At 44.5% G+C, this 18,521-nt stretch overlaps 1 protein-coding gene across 1 annotated transcript in view; it reads left to right on the forward strand.

The window, feature by feature from the left end:
• The first annotated feature begins 3,028 nt into the window (after positions 1-3,028).
• Positions 3,029-18,521, forward strand: part of slco2b1 (solute carrier organic anion transporter family, member 2B1) — a 94,805-nt gene continuing 79,312 nt past the window's right edge. Inside the window, exon 1 of the mRNA XM_043692506.1 lies at positions 3,029-3,554. The gene's annotated coding sequence lies outside the window, so the exon portion shown is untranslated. The remainder of the gene's footprint in view (positions 3,555-18,521) is intronic.

Raw genomic sequence — 18,521 nt, forward strand, 5'->3', positions numbered from 1 at the left:
TGGATAGCAGGCCTGGACAGAAGAAAAGCTGTATAAGTGATAATAAGAACTAAGAGCAGGAGAAAATGGGTGAGTTGTACTGAATGCAGCCCATATAATGTGATAATAACTGAGAGTGGGTGGCTGTGGTAAAAGTAACCCATCACAACAGGATTATGTGTGGGGGTGGGTAAAAAACATGAATGAATGGAATCAAACTCTAAAGCTATTGAACTTGATGTTGAATCCTAGAGGCTGTAGGATCCCCAAGCAGAAGATGAGCTTCTTCTTTGAACTAGAAAATGTTCTTTAAGCTTGGGCTGAGGCTCACTGGAGCACTGCTGCAGGCCTGAGACAGAGGTATTGGCTGGGGAACACTTCCCTTTCCTCCTACAACAATGGTAGGATCCCCCAGTTCTCATCTACCATCACATCAGCCTCCACATCTAAAGGATTGTAAAGTCACTATTTCTGCCTCCAGGATACCCTAACCAGACATATAGTCCCCTTCCCTGCCTTGTCAACATTCTACACAAACCATTCCCTCCAGGACACTCTGGTCCTCCCTTCCTCCATTCCCAACATATTCCTCACCTCCGAGGCACCTTCTCATGCAATTAACAAAGGTCTAACACCAGCTCATTTACTCCCCCTTTCCTCAGTATCCAAGGCCCCAGACACACCTTCCAGGTGAAGCAGCACTTTACCTGCACTTCATTCAATCTCGTGTACTGCGCTCACTGCTCACAATGTGGTCTCCTCTACACTGGGGAGATGAAACACAGATTGGGTGACCACTTTGTAGAACACTTATGTTCTGTCCACAAAAATGATCCTGAGCTTCCAGTTGCCTGCCACTTTAACACCCCACCCGTTCCCTGGCCAACGTCTCTGTCTCAGGCTTGCTGCAGTTGGCAAGTTGGAAGAACAGCACCTCATATTCTGCTTGGGGACCCTGCAGCCTTTAGGACTTAACATCGAGTTCAACCACTTTAGATCCTGATTCCATCAGTGTGTGGATGGAATGAGATAGTGTGTGGATGAAATGAGCTGCCAGAGGAAGTGATGGATGTCTGGTCAGAATGAATGAGTTGGACCAAAGTGTCTGTTTCCATGCTGTACATCCCTATGACTCCATGACTCCAAATCACATCTTACTCTTTGAAACTCCAATTGATACAAGTCCAACATTTTTTCATAAGACAACCCACCTACTCCTGGTATTAGTCTGGTAAGCCTTCTCTAACCTGCTTCTAATGCACTTGTGTTATTTCTTAAATAAAGACACTCAAGGCTGAGTCCAATAGATTTTTGAGATCTAAGTGAATGAAAGGATACAGGAATTGTTTGGGAAAGTTTAGATAAGGCTGGATCTCATTGAATGGCAGAGCAAACCCGATGGACTGAATGGCCTATTTGTGCTTCTATGGTCTTATGGAGACTCAATGGACTAGTTAGGAAGGCTGAAGATCAGCCATGATCATTAAATGTGGAGCAGGTTCAAGGAGATGAATGGTCTACTACAGCTCTTATGTATTAGTTGGTTATATTAACGCTATAAATTACATTAGATAAATCTGTCTGGATCAATAAAATGATGGGAATATCCTCTGGAAAACGGTGAAACTTGAATAATAAACAATCTGGGAACAACAGTTCATTCATGGTTAGTGAACTTGGAAACATAGGATTAAGCATTCATTTGAAAGGTTGCAGAAAAGATTTACAAAGATGTTGCCAGAGTTGGAGGGTTTGAGCTATAAGGAGAGGTTAACTGGGTCAGGACACATTTCCCTGGAGCATTAGAAGATGAGGTCAGTGACCTTATAGAGGTTTATAAAATCATGAGGGGTATGGATCGGGTGAATAGACAAGGTATTTTTCCCAGAATAGGAGAGTCCAAAACTAGAGGGCATAGGTTTAAAGTGAGAGGGGAAAGATTAAAAGAGACCTAAGGGGCAACTTTTCCACACAGAGGGTGGTGCGTGTATGGGATGAGCTGCCAGAGGAAGTGGTGGAGGCTGGTACAATTACAACATTTTAAAGGTATCTGGATTCTAATATGGATAGGAAGGGTTTAGAAGGATATGGGCCAAATGCTGGCAAACAAGACTAGATCAATTTAGGATATCTGGTCGGCATGAACGAGTAAGACTGAATGGTCTGTTTCCATGCTGTACATCTCTATGACTCTGTGAGTGGTGGAGCAAGTTCAAGGGGCTGAGTGGTCTACTACTGTTCTTATGTATTAGTTGGTTATATTAATTTTATAACTTACATAAGAAACAGCTGTCTGGATCAATAAAATGATTATAATATCCTCTGGGAAACAGCAAGACTTGAGCAGTAACCAATTTGGGCAGCATATTTCCTTCATGATTATTGAAATTGGAAACATAAGGTTAAACATTCATTTGGATGAGAACAGGGTTTACAAAGTTGACTTGTGAAGATAATGTTAAATTTCGCTTGCACTCACCATGAGCATTCTTAGCTTGGCTTCCAAATCCCTCCATGTCTCATCTATCCCTGCCTCTGTAACCTCCCTAAGTCCACATCCCTCTGGGGTCTCTGCAATCCTCCCAATCAGAGATCACGTGCATTCACCATCCTTCCTAATTGTGACAAGATGCAGTGCAGCAATTTGAAAGCCTCCTACAAGAGCACTTTCCAAACCAGCAACCTCTACCGCCCAGAGAGACAAAAGGCAGCAGATACAAAATTGAAAACCCCTCCCATCCTGGTTATACTCCATCTTCCATCAGGCAGAAGCAATAAAAGTTTGGATACATGTAAAACAGATTCAAGAACAGCTTTTCTCCCCTGTTATTAGACTCCTGAATGGACCTCACAAATTTCGAATTTAATGTTGATCTCGCCCTCTGTGTACCTTCTCAGCAGCTGTAACATTGTATTCCTCACTGTTTGATTACCCTAATGCACTTTGTATGGTACGATCTACCTGTACTGCACCCAAAACAAAACCTTTCACTATGTTCATGTGACAATAATAAATCAAATCAAATCAAAACAGGAGGACAATTCCCTCTGCCAGTCCTCCTCCAAGTTACAATATCCTGATTTGGGGCTATGTTACCGCCATTCTATAAGTGTAGCTAATCAAAATCTTCAAATTCCCTTCCTAAATCTTCAAATTCCTTCCGGGTGTCCCCACAACCCAAGGACAACAAAGCAGCTCCGCACCACTTGTGCAGGGAAAGTAAGGATGGGCAATAAATGCAAGGAAAATAACAACCAAAACAGTCTACATCAGAGGGCTAGCACAGCTCTGTCGGGCCGATTGGCTGCCCGCGCTGCACAATCCCAAACCGAAACTCCTTTCTACGGTCGAATGAATACTGCACGAAGTTACGTTCCAAATTGATTAATATCCAAGGGACGATCCTCACAGTAAGAAGACCACTGTGTGTGTTTATTTCTGTTTCATGTTTCTGAATGGACAAGTTTCCTTAACACACCCTGACCCTCCTCCAAAAGATTAGCAACAAACCCGGAGCTTCTTGCCGACTCCAACACACGCGAAAAGGTTTCCCGGGGAAAGTCGACAGGAAACTGTGAGTAAAAGTTCTTTATAACTTAATGAAAATTTTCATAAAGTCTTAGGAACCGAGGGGGGTTGCAGAGGGAGAGAAAGAGAGAGGAGTTGCTCGATCTGTGTGAACGCTTTACTTTTATAAAATATAGAATTCTTTCGCTTTCTTTTAGACGCGTGCAAACTTTGATCTGAGCTCAAGTCAGGGAATTTGAGCTTGTGAAATTCCACAGTGGGGTTAGTTTGCATTATACTGTTACCCTCTCTCACAAGTAACACTTGCAAATTGTCCAACAGGATTCTGGCAAGCTTCCCCCCCCCCCCAACCTCTCTATTTTGTCAGGGTCTGACTCTGAAGTCAGAGTTTGGTATTTGAATAACTATTAAGTTCTTAAAAAGAAACTTGCCAGTGTTGGGAGGAAGGAAGGTTTTCTCGTTTGATAGATGTTATCAGGTGCAGACTATGCAGGAAATGCCAATCAATTCGCTGGCAGACTTGTTTTCAAAAACTTAGATAACAAACTTTTTTTAAAAAATGAGCTCTAATTGACTTATCTGTTGGTGGAAAAGTCACATTTTCATAGCTTTTGAAACTATTCCAGAGCCCAAGCTGTGACTCCCATAAGGCCATAAAATATAGGAACAGAAATTAGGCCATTCAGCCCATCGAGCCTGCTCAGCCATTCAATCATGGCTGATAAGTTCCTCAGCTGAAAATGTGTTGCTGGAAAAGCGCAGCAGGTCAGGCAGCATCCAAGGAGCAGGAGAATCAACGTTTCGGGCATAAGCCATTCTTCAGGAATCCTGAAGAAGAGCTTATGCCCGAAACGTCGATTCTCCTGCTCCTTGGATGCTGCCTGACCTGCTGCGCTTTTCCAGCAACACATTTTCAGCTCTGACCTCCAGCATCAGCAGTCCTCACTTTCTCCTGATAAGTTTCTCATCCCCATTCTCCCGCTTTCTCCTCATAACCCTTGATCCCCTTTACAATCAAGAACCTATCTGTCTCAGTCTTAAATATACTCAGTGACCTGGCCTCCACAGCCTTCTGTGGCAATGAATTACATAGATTCCCTACTCTCTGGCTGAAGAAGTTTCTCCTTATCTCCATTCCAAAAGATCTTCCAAATACTCTAAGGCTGTGCCCTCAGGTCCGAGTCTCTCCCACCAATGGAAACATCTTCCTAACATCCAGGCCACTCAGTCTTCTGTAAGTTTTAATAATATTCCTCCTCAGCCTTCTAAACTCCATCCAGTATAGACCCAGAGTCCTCAAACATTCTTCATATGTTAAGCTTTTCATTCCAGGGACCATTCTTGTGAACCTTCTCTGAACATGCTCCAGGACCAGTGCATCCTTCCTGAGATATGGGACTCCCAAGTACTAAAGTTAAATCCAATTTCCATCAGAATTCTGGAGAAACTCTCCAGGTCAGCAGCATCTGCAGAGGGAAAGCTGAGTTAATGTTTTGAGTCAAGTTTGACTCTTCTTCTGAACCCCATTTTGCATGGGTTTCTTTTTGGAGAAGGATAACATTGTACAAGAGTAGAGCTCCTGATTTATTTATAAGGAAACTAGACCTGCATTTATGTAGTGACTGCTGCTGATGTTGCTGGTAACTGTCTTAGCCAAGAGGGCTACTGTCATAATTTTCTGCCCTGTACCATCCTTTCACATCCGCTGTAGCTCATCTGTAGCTGCTCAGTCACGCCTGCCATTCAACTGAGTTTGGCTCCCTTTCTGCTGCCAGCCTAGGAGTTGAGGGCTGACCCCACTGGGTGAGTTAAGCTAATAGCGGAGCTTCAGCGCACCCATCAGAATTTCCATTATGAGGTAATGAGGCACAGCACTGCAATCAATTTATCAGAATGCTTTGATGATGAATGATTTCCTTTGTCTAGAGCTGAGTGAACACTGATAGCCCACCTTCAAGTTCCTTGTTCATCTGGTCCTTCACTCTCAACATCCTCCACAGCCCCATGGCACCTTCCCCTCCAACCGCAGAAAGTGTAACACCTGCCCGTTTACTTCCTCCCTCCTCAGTATCCAATGGCCCGAATGTAACTTCCAGGTGAATTTACCTTCCAGCGATTTACCTGCACTTCCCGCAATCTAGTCTCCTGCTCACAATGTGGTTACCTCTACATTGGGGAAATGAAGTGTAGACTGGGTGACAGCTTTGCTGAACTCCTACATTATGCCAGCAAAAAAACTTCCAATTATCTGACATGTAAACACACCACAGTGTTTCCTGGCCAACATCTCTGTTTCAGGCTTGCTGTAGTCCTCCAGTGCAGCTCAGACAAGCCTGGAAGAACAACGCTTCACTTTCCATTTGGGAACTCTACGGCCTTCTGAACTCAGTGTCGAGTTCAATAACTTTAGGGCTGGAGGCACCCTGTCCCGTGTCTTTACCCCAATCCCACACAACAGGCCTTGTTATCACATGGCCAAAGTGAGGACTGCAGATGCTGGAAATCGGAGTCTAGATTAGAGTGGTGCTGGCAAAGCACAGCAGTTCAGGCAGCATCCATGGAGCAGGAAAATCGACGTTTTGGGCAAAAGCCCTTCATCAGGAATGAAGGCAGGGAGCCTCCGGGATGGAGAGATAAATGGGAGGCTGGGGAGAAGGTAGAAAAGAGTACAATAGGTGGATGGGGGTGAGGATGAAGGTGATAGGTCAGAGAAGAGGGTAGGACATGGTTGAAGAGCTTCAGGGCAGAGGAGGTGATAAAGGGCTGATGATGGGCTTTTGCCCGAAACGTCGATTTTCCTGCTCCTCGGATGCTGCTTGACCTGCTGTGCTTTTCCAGCACCACTCTAATCTTGACTCTAATCTCCAGCATCTGCAGTCCTCATTTTTGCCTAGTTGATTTTAACCTTACTGCAAATCCTCTTGCAAGAATGCTTACCTTGAAGAAGTTCTCCTCCTCTCTCCACAAGAATCTCAGTGGGTCACTCTCTCTCTCACTGCAACCCCCAGGTCATCTCCTCTGCCCTGAAGTTATTCAACCATGTACCACCATTAGGGAAGGAAACTACTGTCCTTACATAGTCTGGCTTCCATCTGACTCCTGAGCCCTAGCAATGATGATTGACGCTTAAATGTCCTCAGTGCAATTAGGAATAAGCAATCAAAGCTGGCCTAGCCAGTGACACCCACATCCTGTGATTAAAAAAGAATACACCCAGTGCGATAGTTGAAGAGTGCCAGGGATCCGGGGTTCGATTCTAGCCTCGGGTGACTGTCTGCGTGGAGATTGCACGTTCTCCCCACATTCGTGTGGGTTTCCTTCAGGTTCTCCGGTTTCCTCCCACAGTCCAAAGATCTGCAGTTACGAGGGATTGGCCATGCTAATTATTGTCCATCGTGTCTAGAGATGTGTAAGCTAGGTGGGTTAGCCATGGGAAGTATGGGGATAAGGTAGGGGGTTTGGTCTGGGTGGAATGTTCTTTAGAGGATTGATGTTGACTTAATGGGCTGATTAGCCTGTTTCTGCACTGTAGAGATTCTGTGATTCTATTGAAGATACTATCCTTTGTTGGAATGTTAAACCCATCTGCCCTTGCAGTTTGATATAAATAATTGGATCCCTGGCACCACCTTGCAGAAGAGTAGGTGAACTCTCCCCATGTTCTGGTGGATCTTTGTAAGAATAGACGGGCGGCATGGTGGCATAGTGGTTAGCACTGCTGCCTCACAGCGCCAGAGACCCTGGTTCAATTCTCGCCTTAGGTGACTCTCTGTGTGGAGTTTGCACATTCTCCCCGTGTCTGCGTGGGTTTCCACCGGGTGCTCCGGTTTCCTCCCACAGTCCAAAGATGTGCAGGTCAGGTGAATTGGTTAAATTGCCCGTAGTGTAAGGTGAAGGGGTAAATGTAGGGGAATGGGTCTGGGTGGGTTGCGGGTCGGTGTGGACTTGTTGGGCTGAAGGACCTGTTTCCACACTAAGTAATCTAAAGAAGCTGGGCGAGATCATTCAGCCCATTGATCCTGACTCCCCTAAATGTAGGGGAATGGGTCTGGGTGGGTTGCAGGTCGGTGTGGACTTGTTGGGCCGAAGGACCTGTTTCCACACTGTAAGTAACCTAAAGAAGCTGGGCGAGATCATTCAGCCCATTGATCCTGACTCCCCTCCCCATTCAGTTTAATTGTGGCAGATGAGAACTGTGGCCTGATGTGCACTTTCCTGCCTGTCTTTAACAGTCCTCATTGTTAAGATACAAGTCATGCACCAGTGGTCTGATAGTGTTGGAAATCTGCCACATCTACCTTGATTGATGTAACTCACTTGGCATCAACCTTGCTGCTAAATCAGAAGGTTATGGGTTGAATCCCACTCAAGACTGGCACACATGGACAGACACACAGAAAGATACACATACACACACACAGACACGCACACTCACAGATACACAGACATACACACACAGACACACACACAGATGCACACAGACAGACAGACACATGAATTAGCAGTAGGAGTCACTGGACAATCTAACTCAGCCTTGAATAGATTCAATGACCCAGGCTCCAGTGTTCTCTGAGATAATGTGACTGAAATTGTGCACAGGACTCCAGGTGTGGGCTTGCCAATGCCCTGTACAGTTGTAGCAAGACTTCCCTCCATTCCACTTGCAATAGAGATCTTTGAGCTTGGCTTGCAATCCCTGTTGAAAAAGAAAAATTGTCTTTCCAAATTCCTGTGGTGTCTCTTAAGTAATTTGGCATTTTGATTCCCTGTTCATGACTCTACTCAGCAGATGAGACAATATCACACTGGCATTAGTGGGAGCTTGCTGTGCACATTTCTTGGCAGTGACTACAATTTGGAGGTCCTTCATTGGCTATCCTTATGTGACTCAGTGTCAAAAGTTTGTTTGATAATCACTCACCTAATGCACTTTTGGGACTTTTCATTAATGTTAAAAGGCGCTGGAAGAATATGAGTTGTTGTTGCATCTTGCACCTTTGTGACATGACTCGAGATTGAAAGTCCCACACTGGGGATTTGCTGTCAGTGTTTCTACACAGAGTTCAAGTCAAGGAGCAGGAATATTGCTGCAGCATCACTTTTGCATTTCCTGAACTAATCACAAATGACACACAAACAAAGGTTTCCTTCAATTCATTGTATGACTGAGACTGTCACTGCTACAGGCCATAGGAACCAGGTTGTGTTAACCATTTACAAACAAAAGGTTTGGTTTTCGTTAAAACATTGTTTCTAATTCAGAATATCAAAACCTTTATGAAACAAAGAGCATGGAGATGGTGAGGAGTGGGTTTACATGTACAGAACCAGAGATTTAACTGAATGTAGAGAGACTGGAGAGGCTGGGGTGGTTCTCCTTAGAACAGAGAAGGCAGGAGAGAGTTGATAGGAGAGTTCAAAATATGAAGGTGTTTTTTTCTTGGAGAAGAGAAAGGAGAAAGGGAGACTTGATGGAAGTGCTCAAAATTGTGACAGAGCTGACAAGGAAAGGTACAAGGTGGAGAATGAGGATGCAGAGATTTAAGACAAAGTACTAAAGGAGCAATGAAGACACAAGGAAAAAACCTTTTCACCCAGCGAGTGGTTAGGGTCTGGAATGTACTGTCTGAGTGTGCGGGAGGGAGGTTCCCTCAAGTCTTTCAAAAGAAATTGGGATTGTTCTCTGAAAAGTAATAATGTGCAAGGTTCTGTGAAGAAGGTAGGAGAATGGCAAGCTCAGAATATCCCAGACTTGCTTTGTGAAACAAAACCTGGCAATTATCTGTCAATCAGTGTTTCTGGGCACATTCTCCATGGCAACCAATAGCTCTGCCAGTCAGAATCCTTATGCCAACCGATAGATACTCTCTGCTCGTAGAGAAGAAATGCTGGTTTCCCTCTTGATTTGCTACTCTTGCGAATTGTCCCAATGAGGCAAGACAAAATTGGCAAATGTATATTGTTTTCATTTCACGTCCTCAGCATTAAAGATAGCGCCTCACTTTTTCTCATGCTGCCTGCAGTGGTCTAACAGTTTGGGCACCACTTTGAATCAAACACATTTATCTCTACCGCTGGCCAGAGATGAAAGACTTGCCGTATGAGGAGAACTGAGCAGCTTTGGCCTATGCTCGCTGAAGTTTAAAAGAATGAGAGGAGTGTATAAGATGCTAAAGGGGATTGACAAAGTAGATGTAGTTTATCCTTGTGGGGCAATCTAGAATGAGAGGTCATAGGATAAGGGATGGCAGATTTAAAACAGAGATGAGGAGAAATTGCTTCCCTCAAAGGGTCATGCATCTGTGGAATTCACTCCCCCAGAGTGTGGAGGATACCAGAACATTGAATAAATTTAAGGAGGAGATGGACAGATTTTAAATCAGTTAAGGGCTATGGAGGGCTATGGAAAGCCGGCAGGAAATTGGAGTTGAGTTTGGGGATAAGTTCAGTCCTGATTGCATCAAATGAATGGTCTACTCATGCTCCAACTTCTTATGTTGTTATTTAATATGATAGAGCATGTTCTTTACACGCACAGGCATGTAATTTTGTTCATAGAGAAACATCATGCCACATTCATGATAAAGAAGAGACAAATGCTTCCAAAGAATCATTACTGTAACATGCAGTTCCACTATTTCAGGATGACCCAGTGATAGCTCTGATCTCCACCATCTGCAGTCCTCACTTTCTCCTCCAGTGCACGTTCCAGACAATGAAGCTTTGTCACTGCAGTGATGTAGAAATCCTTGCAGTCGACTTGAGTAAAATCTCACAAGCAGCAAAGAGATAAAGACAAGATAATGTGTTTCTCATGATGTTGGTTGAGGGAGGAATATTTCCCAGGATAACAGGGAATGATTTCTCTGCTCTTCCTCACATAAGTAAGGGGACGGTTTGATGTCACATCTGGTAAGCAGCTGACAATGTTGCACACTCTCAGTAATACCCTGGGTCTGTCAGCTGAGATTGTAAGACCGTACATCTATACCAAATAGAAACAGGAGTGGGCCATTCAGCCCATCAAGCCTGCTCTGCCACTCAATAGGTTCATGGCTGATTGGACATTCACCTTCTTGCTCTTTCCCTGTAACCCTTAATTGATCAAAAATCTATCTCAGTCTTAAATATCCACAAGGACTCTGACCCCACAGCTCTCTGTGACAAGAGTTCCAAAGACACTCAACCCTCTGAGAGAAGGAATTCCTCCCCATCTGAAATTGGTGTCCCTTTATTCTGAGACTGTGCCCTCTGGTGCTAGACTCTCCCATGAGGAAAAACATCCTCTCAGTATTGATCCTGTCAAGCCCCTTAAGAATCCTGGATGTTTCAATGAGATCCCCCCTCATTCTTCTAAACTCCAGAGAGTAGACAATCCCAACCTGTTTTTATGCTCAAACCTCTGGTTGCACTTGAGCCCATAACGGTTTTGCTCAACAATGCCAAGTGCAGTCATTAGGGCAGCAGAAGAGGCCATTTAGCCCATCCAACTCATGCTGGCACATTGTCGGGCAATCCAGTCAACCTGATCACCCTCACTCATGAAAATTTGATCTTCTGGTTGACAAAATTATCACTGAACTATTGTAGTCAAAACAAAATGTCACTTAATGTTGTGGTAAAGATTCCTTCTTCATCTGCTCTGCAGTGTTCTCCAGGGTGTTCCATCACTCCATACGGCCTTCAACACCTCAACCAGTACTCATTGCCCACATCGAAGTCTTGAGGAATGCTGTCGAATGGAAGCTAAGAGCTGTTCTGATTAGATTCCCTACAGTGTGGAAACAGGCCATTTGGCCCAGCAGGTCCACACCAACCCTCCAAAGAGTAACCCACCCAGACTCAATTCCCTCTGACTAATGCACCTAACACTATGGGCAATTTAGCATGGCCAATCCACCTGAGCTGCACATCTTTGGATTGTGGGAGGAAACTGGAACACCCAGAGGAAACCCAAACAGACACTAGGAGAAGGTGCAAACTCCACACAGACAGTTGCCCGAAGTTGGGATCGAACCCAGGTCCCTGGCCCTGTGAGGCTGCAGTGCTAACCACTGTGCCGCCCTGTAATGCAAAGTTGCTATGCTCAAGACCAATAGAGTTATTGAAAAAATGGAGGAAACTAAGTCTTAGCAGCAACTTGCATTTCTATGGCATCTTAAACGTTGCAGTTCACAGGAGAAGATGCAAACAAAATTGGACACCGAGCTCTTTAAGGAGATCACAAGTCCCGTGAGCAATAAGTTGGTCAAGGAGTTAGGTTTTATAGGGCATCTTAAAGGAAGATCGCAAGGTTGAGAGACAATTCAGAGACAGAATCCCAAAGCTTGGAGACTTGGGTTTGGGAGTTCAAAAATATGGTGCTTGAAAAGCACGGCTGGTCATCTGAGGAGCAGGAGAGTTACCGTTTCAAGCATAAGCTCTGCATCAAGAATAAGGGACTCAGGCAGCTAAAGGCATGGTTGCCATTGGTGGCGTGATGAAGATCAAAGGTGAGCAAGAGGTCAGAATTGGAAATGACAAAAGGATCTTGGAGGGTTGGGACGGGGGGAGGGTTGTTGGGGGCCCTGAAACTTGAAGTTTAATTGGCTTGAATTTTTCAAGAATTTAAAAAGGATTGACAAAGTCGATCAAAAAGAAATATTTCCACTGGCTGGGGAGTCTAGGACGGGGTGTGTAGACTAAAAATGAGAAAGATAGTGTTAAAGTTTTCCATCCTGTACTCATCTGGTCAAAATTGCAAGAGTACCAAATCTCAAAGGTGAGAAGAAGACTTGAACACCAAATGGCCTACTCCTATTCCTATTTTCAATGTTTTTGTGTTATGATAATAGTCCAGTCATGATCTTGTTGAATGGTGGAACAGGCTTAAGGAACTCAATAGCCTCTTTCTTTTCCACATTCCTATGTTTAAATGCTGAGTACGAGGAAAAGTTATATGAGGAAAAATAAATTGGTGTTTACTATGTCCTTCATACCATCAGGTTTGTATTTATAACTAAATGTTATGTAGTTGCTAATTTCTAGCACATTGAGGACATCATTGGTCTCATACCCTGTCATTTTAAAAGTTTGCCAAATCCTCTTATTTCGCAGCCTACTAATTTTACAAAGTTTTACACTAGCTCAGCTAATGCTATCTCCTGACAGCGTCGTGGTATTGTAGTCACTGATGTAAGCATAAAAATCCAGCAAGTAGTTTGTGTGCATGAAGTTTCCATAAATAACAATTTTAAAATGACCATCAAAACTACTTGTGGTGTGCTTGGTTGTGGGATAAATATTGACTCAGGCAATAGGGAGAACTCCCTTGCTCTTCTATGGAACAGTTGCAACGTGATCTCAGAGGTTAAGCCAATTAAAAAGACCTAGAACACCCTCCACCCCGTGCAAATTCCCCTCCAAGCCACTCACCATCCTGCCTTAGAAATATATCGGCATTTCTTCACTGCTGCTGGATCAAAATCCTGGAATTCCCTCCCTAAGGGACATTGTGGGTCTACCTACAGCACATGGACTGCAGCGGTTCAAGAAGACAGCTCACCCCCACCTTCTCAAGGGGCAACTAGGGATGGGCAATAAATATTGGCTCAGCCAGCAGCAGTAATGTCCCATGAATAAAAAAGAAGTGTGTACTGCTGTGCAGCGGAAACAGATGCTTAAGCGCACAAAGGGTTAGTTTGCTTGTTACTTAACGTTCTTGCCCCAGATATGGAGGTTGACCCAGTCAGTGATATCCACAATCCATGAGTGAATTAAAAAGTTACTCAACAGAGCAGACGGTATCTATGGAGAGAGAAGTCGTGTTAATATTTCAGGATGGGAATTGCAAGAATATAACATCTCAAATGGAACAAAGGTTTATCTTTTTTTTATACCAATCTTTATTCAAATTCCACCACCTGGAAGATAGGAAAACACCCGGGTGGCCAGTGACAAACACTGCCCTTCACATCAAAGGGCAGTGCTATGTGAACAAAGGTTTATTTATTTTTTTTTTAATCCCCACACTACCACCTAAGTGCGGTAGTGCTTATTTTATCCCCAGCACCCATGGTGTGTGTGTGCAGGTGTGAGACACAGTGAAAGACACAAAGTGCACCAATCTTTTATTCAATTTCCACCACCAGGAAGATAGGAAAACACCCAGGTGGCCAGTGACAAACACTGCCCTTCGCATCAAAGGGCAGTGCTGTGTGATCAAAACAGTGAAGGGGTGGGTAGGGACTAAATCAAAATAGAGTTGGAGGGAGAAATGATGCACTCCACTCCAACAAAGGTTTATCCTACACAAGAAGAAGATGCTGATTGGTCGGCAAATGGGCTTTAATTGGTAGAGCTGTTGTCATGGAGAGTTCATTAGCGAGCATGTAATTTGCCAAACTATTGACTTTTCCACAGAATGGACAGACAGTACAGAACAACCTCGGTTATCCAAATGTCACGTATCCGAATTTCAGATTATCTGAGCGAGATCTCAAGGTTCCATAAAAACATTATCTGTTATTCAAACAATCAATTATCTAAACAACTAATTATCCAAACAATCAGTTATCCGAACAGAATACTACCTGCCCACCTTGTTCGGATAATCGAAGTTGTACTATACCTTGGTTGAACACTCACTGGGTCTTGGTGAGCTCAATTGGCTGAATGGCTAGTTTGTGATCCAGATTGATGTCAGTAGTGTGGGTGCAATTCCTGCACCAGCTGGACTGTCCTTCATAACCTCTCTCCTCAAATGAGATGTGGTGACCGTCAGGTTAAACCACTGCCTGACAACTCTCTCTAATGAGAGAGCAACCTCTGGGACTATAGTGACTTTATCCACTTCAAGGGCAATAGTGAATGGCCATCTGTTTGCAAGAAGGTTCACTGGATCCAAAACGTTGACTCTGCTTTCTCTGCAGAGAGGCTACCAGACCTGCTGAGTTTTTCCAGCAATTTCTATCTTTGTTGGTGAACCAGATGGATTTTGCGACATTTGAAGATGGTTTCATGGCCATCATTACTGATGACAATTTAGGAATTGTCTTGGCAGGATTTGAATCCCCTGATGTGAGCTAGGACCTTTAGAATACCAGCCTAGTGATGCCACCCCTGTGCCACCATCTACCCCTATCCAGGCTGTTACAAACTTGGCCACTTTTGGAATACTCCATTCAATTCCAGTCTCCCTGCGACAGAAAAAATGTTGTTAAACTTGAAAGGGCATAGTAAAGATTACAAGGATGTTGCCAGGGTTGGAGGGTTTGAGCTATAGGGAGAGGCTGAACAGGCTGGGGCTGACTTCCCTGGAGCATCAAAGGCTGAATGAGGGTTGTAAAATCATGAAGGCTATGGATAGGGTGAACAGACAAGATTAGAGTGCTCATGGAAAAGCACAGCAGGTCAAGCAGCAAACATCAATTTTCCTGCTCCTCAGATGCTGCCTGACCTGCTGTGCTTTTTCAGCACCACTCTAATCTTGACTCTAATCTCCAGCATCTGCAGTATTCACTTCCACCTGCCTGAATAGACAAGGTATTTTCCCAGGTTCGGAAAGTTCAAAACTAGAGGGCATACGTTTAAGGTGAGAGGGGAAAGATTTAAAAATGATCTAACAGGCAAATCTTTCATGCAGAAGGTGGTGCGTGTATGGAATGAGCTGCCAGAGGAAGTGTTGGAGGCTGGTACAATGACAACATTTAAAAGGCATCTGGATGGGTACATGTACAGGAAGGGTTTGGAGGGATATGGGCCAAATGCTGGCAAATGGGACTAGATTAATGTTGGATATCTGGTCAGCATGGAAGAGTTGGACTGAAGGGTCTGTACGATGCTATGATTTTATGATTTAGGAAATTCCAAAATACTTCAGCCAGTGAAGTAAATATTGTAATGCAGAAAGTGCAACAATCACTGTTCAGACAAATAGCAACTTGACATTGACTGAACAATCTGTTTTAATAATACTGGTGAGGGGATTCATTGGGACAGTCAGCTGTAATTCTCATGCTGCTGTCTCCACAGCTGGGCTTGAGCCTATAACCTCTTAATGGAGGTAACAGTGTTTCCCACTGAGCCACTACTTCGAGCCCAGAGGAGGCTGCAGACACAGCTGCCCCACCCCCTTTCAAAACCGAGGTGACTAAAGACCATTGTCTCAATGCAGCTCTGATGTTGACTGATTCATATGCAGATAGTGTAACTACCCTCTGAGGTAGTTCCCCTTCACTCATTGATTTTATTTACCATCATTAGTTTCATCTGTTTCTGGGGGGGGTCTGGGAGGGACCATTGAAGGAGACGCCAACTTGATCTGTCATCGCCTCTGCTTAAGGAATCGAGATTTCTTTCTTTAACGGCTCCTGATCTTTACATGGGATGTGGGCGTTGTTGGCGGAGCCAGCATCTGTCACCCATCCTAATTGACCTTAGACTGAGTGGTTTGCTTGGTCATCTCAGAGGGGAGCTAAGCGTCGACCACGTTGCTGTGGGTCTGGAGTTACATGTAGGTCAGACTAGGTAAGGACGGCAGCTTGGGACAAAGGCGATTGAAAGCATGGCTGCCAACAATGGAACGGCCCAGAACTGGAGGAGGGCAATGACCTGAGACGGATGTAGGTTTGGATGAAGTTACAGAGGTAGAGAGTGTTGAGCCCACGGAGTGAACTGAAAGCAAAGATAAGAATCTTAAAATTGAGGCTTGGAACCAATTTGGTGAGTGGTTTATGGGTAATAAGAGTATGCAATAGGGGGTGGATGTTTTTGGAAGAGCTGACATTTACAAAGGGGTGTACTGTGGAATACCATACAGGAGAGTGTTGGAATGGTTGATTCTGTAGTAGCAGAGGTATGGAGGATCAGATGGATATGTTCACAATCAGATAAGATCCCAAAGGGTCTTGATGGGGTAGATCGGGAAACAATGTTTCACCTCATTGGAGAGTCTAGAACTAGGGGATTTCTGCTTAAAAATCAAGGGACACCCATTTCAAACAGAAACAATGCCAAATTTTATTCTTTCAGAGGGTCATAAACCTTGGAACTATCTCCCTGAAAAGGTGGTGGAAGCAGAGTCATAGGATCAAAAAGCACAGAAACTGATCCTTTGGTCCAACCAGTCCATGCCAAACATAATCCCAAACTAAACTATTCCCATCGGCCTGCACTTGGCTCATAAACCTCCAAACTTTTCCTATTCATGTACTTATCCAAATGTCTTTTAAATGTTGTAACTGTACCTGTATCCTTGAATATTTTTATGATGGCAGTGGATAGATTCTGATTGGGGGGGGGGTGGCGAGAGGTTTCCAGGGGTAAGTGGGATCGTGGAGTTGAGGTTACAGTTAGCTCAGTGTATTGAATGCTGGAGCAGGTATGAAAAGCTGAATTACCCTCGCCTGCTACTGTTTTATGCTCAGTAGTGCATCAGGATTGGAGGCGTGGTTGTTTTGGGACTCTTGGGCGTTGCCACAGATGTGTATTGACAGAATTTCACTCAGCTGAGCGTCGGCTGTAGCAGCTGTGTTACAAAGAATTGGATCCCCTGCACACACAACTGACTATATGTTATTGTGCTGTGCATTCTGTGGCTGGGAAAATGAGTTTGTAGCCAGGATCAAATATTTTCACACTTCCTGATATTTAGTTGGAAGGAATTTCCTCTCACGGTTGCCATGGTCCTGTGATTTTCTACTTTAGAATCCGTACAGTGTAGAACAGGCTATTCGGCCTATTGACTTCACATCAATCCACTAAAGAGCATCCCATTCAGACCCCACCTCATCCCCGTGACACTGCATTTCTGATGACTGACCCATATATCTTCAGACTGTGGGAAAAAAAACAGAGCATTCAAAGGAAACCCATGCAGACACAGGGAGAATGTGCAAACTCCACACAGATAGCTACCTGAGGATGGAACTGAACCGGGATCCCTGGTGCTGTGAGGCAGTGGCACTAACCACTGAGCCACCGTGCTGCTTTACTTTTGAAAGTTCCTGGTTGAATCAGCTCCCTTTCAGCCAGCACGTTCCAGGTCACAACAGCTCCCTGCGTCTTACGTCCCCCACCTTGATTTTATTTTGGCAATTAAAGTAAATCTTTAGTTCCTGTCTCTCCACCAAATGGATGTTGTTTTTCTGTACCTAGTCTATTAAAATTGTCAAGCTGAGCCCTCAGCCTGACACCCTCCTTGTGGTTCACTTTTACAATTTTTGCGATTGTCACAAATAATCTGATGGGAGAAACTGAACTTGTAAAAAGCAATTTCACTTCCACAACTCACACGACACCAGGTTATAGTCCAACAGGTTTATTTGAAGCCTCAAGCTTTCGGAGCATTGCCTCTTTGTCAGGTGAAGTGGAAATGCAGTAACCGATGTTCACACAAATAACAACGTGATATTGACTGGAGAAACTGTTTTAGTAATACTGTATTGATGAGGGGATTTAATAAAGACAGTGGGCAGGACCGCCCTCTCTTCTGGAGTAGTGCCATGTGGTTGTTTGTATCCAGGTGAGTGGGCAGGCAGGTCAACTGTTTAATGAAAACAAAACACACTGCTAACAGTGTGGCCCTCCCTCGGTACTGCATTGGGACAGTCAGCTGGAATTCTCATGCTGCTGTCTCCACAGCTGGGCTTGAGCCTATAACCTCTCAATGGAGGTAACAGTGTTTCCCACTGAGCCACTACTTCGAGCCCAGAGGAGGCTGCAGACACAGCTGCCCCACCACTGCCCTCACTACCCCTTCAAAACCGAGGTGACTAAAGACCATTGTCTCAATGCAGCTCTGATATTGTCTGATTCATATGCGGATGGTACAGCTACCCTTTGAGGTAGTGGATCAGTGGTGCTGGAAGAGCACAGCAGTTCAGGCAGCATCCGAAAAGCTTCGAAATTGACGTTTCAGGCAAAAGCCCTTCATCAGGAATAAAGGCAGAGAGCCTGAAGCGTGGAGAGATAAGCTAGAGGAGGGTTGGGGGTGGGGTTAGAGTAGCATAGAGTACAATAGGTCAGTGGGGGA

This window comes from Chiloscyllium plagiosum, chromosome 6 (assembly GCF_004010195.1).
Source record: "Chiloscyllium plagiosum isolate BGI_BamShark_2017 chromosome 6, ASM401019v2, whole genome shotgun sequence".
Classification (NCBI taxonomy): domain Eukaryota; kingdom Metazoa; phylum Chordata; class Chondrichthyes; order Orectolobiformes; family Hemiscylliidae; genus Chiloscyllium; species Chiloscyllium plagiosum.